The following is a 7,651-nucleotide window of genomic DNA, read 5'->3' as shown; positions in this document are numbered from 1 at the left end:
TGACTGTTTTATTATCAAAACCAGATAGCTGACAGGAAAAAAAAAATCCTTAGTGTACTTGCACATATGGAAAGAGAGGCCTGCAAAACCCACTCTGCATGTAAATTTTAAAAGAACTAAAAAGAGACGCCTGCAACCTACTAACCTACTAAGTAAAAAGAGAGGAAGTTGAAGGGGTGTGCCATCGCAGAAGAGGCGCTACCCAAGAGCTACCAGGGGCTAGACGACGCCACGACCGACACTCCTCGCGTTCCAATCCGAACTAGAGCTGCTGCCGTGCCTAGGGCATGGGCAAACAAAGCATTGCCAAAACAAGCGACTCTGAATCAGTATTGTTAGAACGCCTCAACATTTGGCCAAGCAACCGAACCTTTTTACAAGAACCAAAATCGTCATTGCATAACACCAAGGTTATTCAATGCATCATTTTGAAAAAAAAAACTTATTCAGTGCACCATTATTTGTGACAGTTACATATGATAACAACTAATTACATTCATTTTCATTTAGCGTCGAGCAACAGGTGGCAGAACCATTAGTCTCTATTATTAAAGGAAAAACAGCGAGAGAAATAGGAGCCGGCGAAATAAAAGGGAAAACAGAAATAGCCACGACCCCACTAACGCACGTCCCACGTTCCAATCTCCCCAGACGACCTCGTCGCCATTCCCCTCCCTCCCGAGAGAAATCTCCTTGCTCTGCCCCTGCACTCTTCCCGTCGCCTCCGCGTGCCATGGACGACACATCGTCTCGCCGGCCGCCGTCACCTGAACCCAACCAGCCCTCCGCTCCCGCCCAGATTCGAACCCCAATCACCTGACCACTATTCTCAATTCGCCGCGGCATGCCTCGCGTGGCCAATCCATGTCTCCCACCGGCGATCAGTAGGTGTGCGGCCCCGCCGCCGCTGGCTCTCGTGGTTGCGACGTATCCTCCCCGGCTCCCTCCTCCTCCTCCTCACCCAGGCCGCACCTCCGTCCACGCGATGCCGGCCCACGGCTCCCGCCTCGACCCCTGATTATAGTTGCTGCCTTTTGTAATGTATGTGCAATTCTGATTGTTTAGTGTGTGCTCTCAGTTCATCGTCCGCCTCAGCAATGAGGATACCTTCGTTCAGCTTATCGAGGAAGGATGTTCCGTTCTTGAGTCTAATTTTTCCTTCCTATGGGTTAGTCTGCAATTATGTGTACTGTCCTCGAGTACCCTGCTGTGTTTTCGCAAGCCATGTGAAACCAGTGTGCTGTTTTCTTTCCAGGCCATTTCTTCAATCGGATTTTTGCAAGCGAATTGATGAAGCCAGAGTGGTGGCAGTTAGAGACCAACGTTACGTGTGCTCTGCAGTTTAAATGATTTCAGGAAGACTTCATTTGATGCCTCGAACTGAATATATTTTTAATTGGATGGATGGATATTGAATAATTGCATCATGTTTGGAGGTAGCGATGACGTGTCGTATGTTTTGGGGTCCAGGTAATAATTTAGCTTACTTACCAGATTACATTAATTACTTTCAAAAGATAGCCATCACGATAGGAAATCCCATCTGTATTTATGGAGCTAGCAGAACATAGTACATCCAACATGTCTAGCTCTCAGTCCTTGTCCTCTCATACATGTGATGTATGCTTTTATCCTAAAGTTTCCATCAACTTTGTTTGTTTATTCAGATCAAGTTAGGGTTGTATATACATCTAGATTTATATCACAACAATGCCCTATAGGGAGGGAATTAGCTGCACAAGGGAAGAAACCTCAAAGGTAATCTTAATTCTGGAATATTAGGACCATGATGGCTGCAGGCGAGCTGTGTCTTGATGAGTATGATTTTTCATTTTTCATGGTGTTTGCAGATTTTACTGAATGTCATGCAGATTGGTTTGGTACATGAAAACCTTAATCACACTCCTTTTAGGACAAAAGTATATACATACTACATGGTTTTGATAAAGTATATGCCTCTTCCTCTGTGTAGTATGCCCCAAATTTCCATTCTTCATGTATATTGCAGCTTAAATAATATTTAAGTTCTCTCAAAAGTTATGTACTCCACATACTTCTCTCTACGAGGTTGGAAATCTGTTGTGCATAGCAGGAGAACGAAATGTCTTTTTAATTAATTTTCCCTTCAAAAACATATCATATAGTTAGGAATATATTAGAATATTCTAATAACATAGAAGATGTGTACCCCTGCCTTTTCCCTAAACAAATCGCATGCTCTATTTGAGTTGGAAACATCTGTATATTCTTTTCTTCAAGTAGAGCCAGGAATACATTTTTTATCAATATATTTTTTATTAGTACTAAAACTGAGTTTTGAAGAAGAAGATGGGGAGCTATCAGCTTATATCTGATGATGCAAAGTCCAATTGGTGGCTGGCCCTTCTATGTCTTATTAGTCGTTGGATGTTAGTTCTTAATTTTTCCCCTTGAACTAATGATTCATGAAATGGACGATGTAGACAATATCATGACTGGTTGGGCGATGACGCAGCCTAGCAACACTAAGGAGAGACTGCCTGCTTCTGCGCTAAGTCGCTGCTGGTCAAGACCTCCAGGTATGGATCAAGCATAATTCATGGTTGATTCTGGTGGTAAAGTTGTGGTCTTCACATCGTTGTTTATCAAGTTGGTGCTTGTTTATGGCAACTATTCCATGTTTATTTCTATGATTTGGTCGGTTTATGGTAAGGAAGTGATGGTTTATTAGATACATTCTCAGTGAAGTTACATTCAAAATATTAATATGCACAAAGGATACATTCTCAGTGAAGTTACATCCAATGATGTTTAATTGATGGATTCTCTAGGAAGTTACCTTCTTTGCCCTTTAATTCAGTTGTATTAACATGTGCAAAGGAAATTCAAATTATTTTTTATCAGGCAAAGCTTCTACAGATACTACAGAACGGGTTAAAATCACTGAATGAAGCATGACAACCGTGAACCAAGCATTTGAGTAGAAAGAGAGCGATGGTATATGGGAAAAAAAATGTTTGACACTTTGACATTCACGGCTTTGCTTCCCGTGGCAACGCACGGGCATTAAACTAGTATGGACTAAAATGGAAATCTGTGGTACTCACCTTCAAGAAACAGGGAGGAGACTAGGTTTGGACTTTACTAACATCGATCTATACCAGCCATTGGCATTGATTTCAACGACCATTTTGAGCGCTGGTCATTCCGAAAGCAACCCTGACACTACCAAGTTTAGAGATGACATTTTGCTCTTTATGTACCTATATAGATGGAAAGGAAGGCTGAACATTACTCTGTTTATGCACATTTCACTTCTTTTTGGAAGGGCCGGCGTAGAGGCGAAGCAGTTCTCAACGCCGCTCAACCAAACAACCGATAGACTATTTATTTTGCAGAAGAATGTTAAAGCGTATGTGAATAATATATACTGTAACTTTCTACCGAAAAAGGGTTTTTCCCCCGCTTTGTATACAAAGCATCCAACCGAACCATACAGGGATAGGTGCTGGGGCGGAAGCAGCACAGTCACGCCCAAAAGAAACGACAGAGAAAGAGCAAAAGAAACAAATGCCGACAACGGCGGATCAACAAAAACGAAGAAGCCTCGCAATCGCTGCGCCCACCGGGATCTTTCACTAGGCTCCAAGACTCCGAAGCGCCGGCACCTATCAACACCTCCAAGAAGGATCGCGACGATGACGACGCTACTGCCAAGGGTTTCCCCCGATACAAGGCAAGAGGAAGGGTAGCCCCCGACGCCCTCCCGGAAGGTCAGGTGGCACCTATAGGCGCCACCGCGCCGGTGTCGGCCACGCCGACATGGGTTACCCCGATCCCAACCCGCACCTCGGGCGCTCCGGATCCAGCCACCAAACCAACCACCACCCTGCACCAGCACGGTCATGAGGCCCCCACACCATCTCACCACGACACCGTGAAGTGAGGACAGTGCGGCGAAGAATCAGATCCGGGACTAGGGCATCAGCACCGTCGGCACGTGGGAGGGCCCCACCTCCACCGTCCACGACGGTAGCCGTCCAGACGCAATAGCAGGAGCACCCTAGGCCTGTGGGCCCACAGGCCCGGCCGAGCCCTCGTGGGCCCGTAAAGCTCCCGCCCTCGCGCTGCTGCCGGCACGCCGTCGGCGCCGACGCCCCATATCCGAGCTGCTCCCCCTCCTCACCGCGCCGCAGACAACGAGGCCACGCCGGGGGGCCGGCCCGCTAGGACCCAGATGTAACGCCCACGATGCGGCTATATCTCCCACGTGTCGAGGCACGACTTAGAGGCATAACCGCATTGTAGGTATTGTCGCAAGAAGGGTCATCTTCACACAATCCCATGTAATGAACAATAATGGGATAACGAGAGTTGGCTTACAATTGCCACTTCACACAATACATAAATTAATTCATACATCATCCAAAATCCACACATAGACCGTCTACGGTCAAATCCAAATGAAAATAAGATAACCCCAAATGCTAGATCCCCGATCGTCCCAACTGGGCTCCACTACTGATCATCAGGAAACGAAACATAGTAACGACCACGTTCCTCGTCGAACTCCCACTTGAGCTCGGTTGCGTCATCTGCACTGGTATCGTCGGCACCTGCAACTGTTTTGGTAGAATCTGTGAGTCACGAGGACTCAGCAATCTCACATCTGCGAAATCAAGACTATTTAAGCTTGTAGGAAAGGATGGTGTAATAAGGTGGAGTTGCAGCAAGCACTAAGCATATATGGTGGCTAACATACACAAATGAGAGCGAGAAGAGGAGCAACGCAACGGTCGCGAAGCTAGAAATGATCAAGAAGTGATCCTGAAACTACTTACGCTCATGCATAACACAAACCGTGTTCACTTCCCGGACTCCGCCGAAAAGAGACCATCATGGCTACACACACGGTTGACGATTTTAATTAAGTCAAGTGACAAGTTCTCTACAACCGGACATTAACAAATTCCCATCTGCCTCATAACCGCGGGCACGGCTTTCGAAAGATAATACCCTGCAGGGGTGTCCCAACTTAGCCCATTATAAGCTCTCACGGTCAACGAAGGATAAACCTTCTCCCGGGAAGACCCGATCAGTCTCGGAATCCCGGTTTACAAGACATTTCGACAATGGTAAAACAAGACCAGCAAGACCACCCGCTGTGCCGACAAATCCCGATAGGAGCTGCACATATCTCGTTCTCAGGGCACACCGGATAAGCTAAGCGTACAGGTACCAACGTAACCCAAGTTGCCAAGGGACGGTCCCGCACGGTGCTCTAGTTTGGACCAACACTCGGAGGAGCATTGGCCCGGGGGTTAAAATAAAGATGACCCTCGAGCTCGCGAAAACCCAAGGGGAAAAGGCTTAGGTAGGCAAATGTAAAACCAAGGTTGGGCCTTGCTGGAGGAGTTTTATTCAAGGCGAACTGTCAAGGGGGTCCCATAAATCACCCAACCGCGTAAGGAACGCAAACTCAAGGAACATAATACCGGTATGACGGAAACTAGGGCGGCAAGAGTGGAACAAAACACCAGGCATAAGGCCGAGCCTTCCACCCTTTACCCAATATATAGATGCATTAATTAAATAAGAGATATTGTGATATTCCAAAATATCCATGTTCCAACATGGAACCCACTTCAACTTCACCTGCAACTAGCAACGCTATAAGAAGGGCTGAGCAAAAGCGGTAACTTAGCCAAACAACGGTTTGCTAGGAAAAGATGGTTAGAGGCTGGACATGGCAATATGGGAGGCGTGATATAGCAAGTGGTAGGTAGCGCAGCATAGAAAAAGAGCGAACAACTAGCAAAACAAAGATAGAAGTGATTTCGAGGGTATGGTCATCTTGCCTGCAAGGTTCTTAGAGTTGTCGAAAGCTTGATCCTCGTAAGCGTACTCAACAGGTTCCTCGTACACGAACTCGTCTCCCGGCTCTACCCACAGCAAGAACACAAGCAATGGAACCACAATCAATCACGGGAAACGCACAAGCAACATGATGCAAAACATGCATGATATGCGGGATATGATATGCGATGCATATGCGTGCTCCGGAAGGAAAATGATGAACAAGGCAGTAACTTGGCAAACCAAGCATGCCACTGGAAAGATGAGATGATTTCGGTCGAAATCGATATAAAGATCACCGGAAACGGATGCACGGTTTGCAAATGGCAAGCAAAACAAGAATGACACGAGTCTGTGATTAACAGCATGATAGCACTTAGAATGCAACAAGTAACAATGCTACAGCACCCCAACATAGCAACAAAGCATATGACAGTGATCTACAGGAGATGCTTGACAAAAGATGAACACTGAGCTACGGCTAGATCACAATATAACAGGTTCAAACAAGCATGGCAAAAGTGCAAGAGATATCAGCTTCACAGACTTGGTGAAAATACTGAACATGGCTGAAACAGCATCAGGTAGCAATGTTTAGAGCAAGAAAAGCACATGCTACAGGAACTTAACATAGCAAAACAAGGCATGAAATGAATCTACTAAATGCATATAACAAAAGTCCCTTACTGACATTGAGCCAAAAAGGCACAGAAGATATGATGGCACCCATGTAAACATAGCAAGTTTCGTTAACAGGTTTCAGACTTAGCAGAAAACAGAGCATGGCAGAAACAATAATATGAAGGCATCTTGGTGAGCTTGATGCACTCACCACAAAGCAATGCATGACAAAACAAGCATACCTACAGCAAGATGGCATGTTTATGAAGCTATCCATGACAAGAGCAAATACATAGCATGTATGAAACAACTACAACAAGCTTGACAAAATTGAATATCATGCTAAGAATCTGCCAGGAATATTTTATAGCAAAAGTAGAGCAAGATTGAGTCATGCTATGGCACTCCATAATTGCAAACAAGGGCATTAATGGATCAATTACAACAATATCTACAAAACATCCTTACTGAACATCACCAAAATAAGCACGGATCTCTCTGTAGCCACATGGATACATGACAACAAAATAACAGCAGGTAAAAGACTTGGCAAAAACTCTATAAAGACGGCATGGCATCACGAAGCCTAGTTTACATGCTTGTGCTAGTCACCACATAGATCACAAAAATACATGGCATAAACCTCTGTAAAGACGGCATGGCATAGATCAAAACACCTGTAGAGCTCATGCCCATAAGATGCACACATCAAATGCAACAAAAATAACAAAACATCAAGTTCTGATAAGTAACAGCAGTAAACATCATATAACACTCTTGCACCAGAGATTTGGGCATCAAGATGGACTCAAACGAGCATGGCACAATGGAACAAAATGAAGATCATCTCGTGACGAACATTTCGATATATTATGCACGCAAAACGAAGCAGTATGCAATGAGTTATGATGCGATCAACAGGGCAACATAAAATGACACAAGAAAAGACAGGAAAATCGGGATCAACCTCTCCCCGATCTAGGGTTCTTGGCACGGATGCCGAGGCGGGGCGGCTCGCCGGAGATCGAGGAAGGACAACCGGAGCTCGTTGCCGGCGAGGTCGGGGGAGGCGGCACCGGCGGCGAGATCGGCGGGGAAGGGCGAAGACGGCGGGGACGGGCGAGGACGGCGGCACCGGCGGCCATGTGCGCGGCCGGCGAGGAGCGGGAACGGCGGCGGCGGCGGGGAGCCGCGC

The 7,651-nt window shown here is 46.1% G+C and overlaps 1 long non-coding RNA gene across 3 annotated transcripts in view; it reads left to right on the top strand.

Annotated features, from left to right (window-relative positions):
- Positions 1-618: 618 nt before the first annotated feature.
- The window catches only part of LOC109787239 (uncharacterized), a 72,055-nt gene continuing 65,022 nt past the window's right edge, over positions 619-7,651 (top strand). Inside the window, exons 1-5 of one of the 3 annotated variants that reach the window (XR_012204426.1) lie at positions 622-1,168; positions 1,256-1,470; positions 1,668-1,758; positions 2,463-2,558; positions 2,884-3,143. This is a non-coding gene — a long non-coding RNA (uncharacterized lncRNA). Of the gene's footprint in view, positions 1,169-1,255; positions 1,471-1,667; positions 1,759-2,462; positions 2,712-2,883; positions 3,144-7,651 lie in introns of those variants that run through there. The other 2 variants (XR_012204429.1, XR_012204427.1) reach the window with 2 other exon arrangements.

This window comes from Aegilops tauschii, chromosome 1, assembly GCF_002575655.3.
Source record: "Aegilops tauschii subsp. strangulata cultivar AL8/78 chromosome 1, Aet v6.0, whole genome shotgun sequence".
Taxonomy (NCBI): Eukaryota; Viridiplantae; Streptophyta; class Magnoliopsida; order Poales; family Poaceae; genus Aegilops; species Aegilops tauschii.
This window is presented reverse-complemented; position numbering and strand designations above follow the sequence as displayed.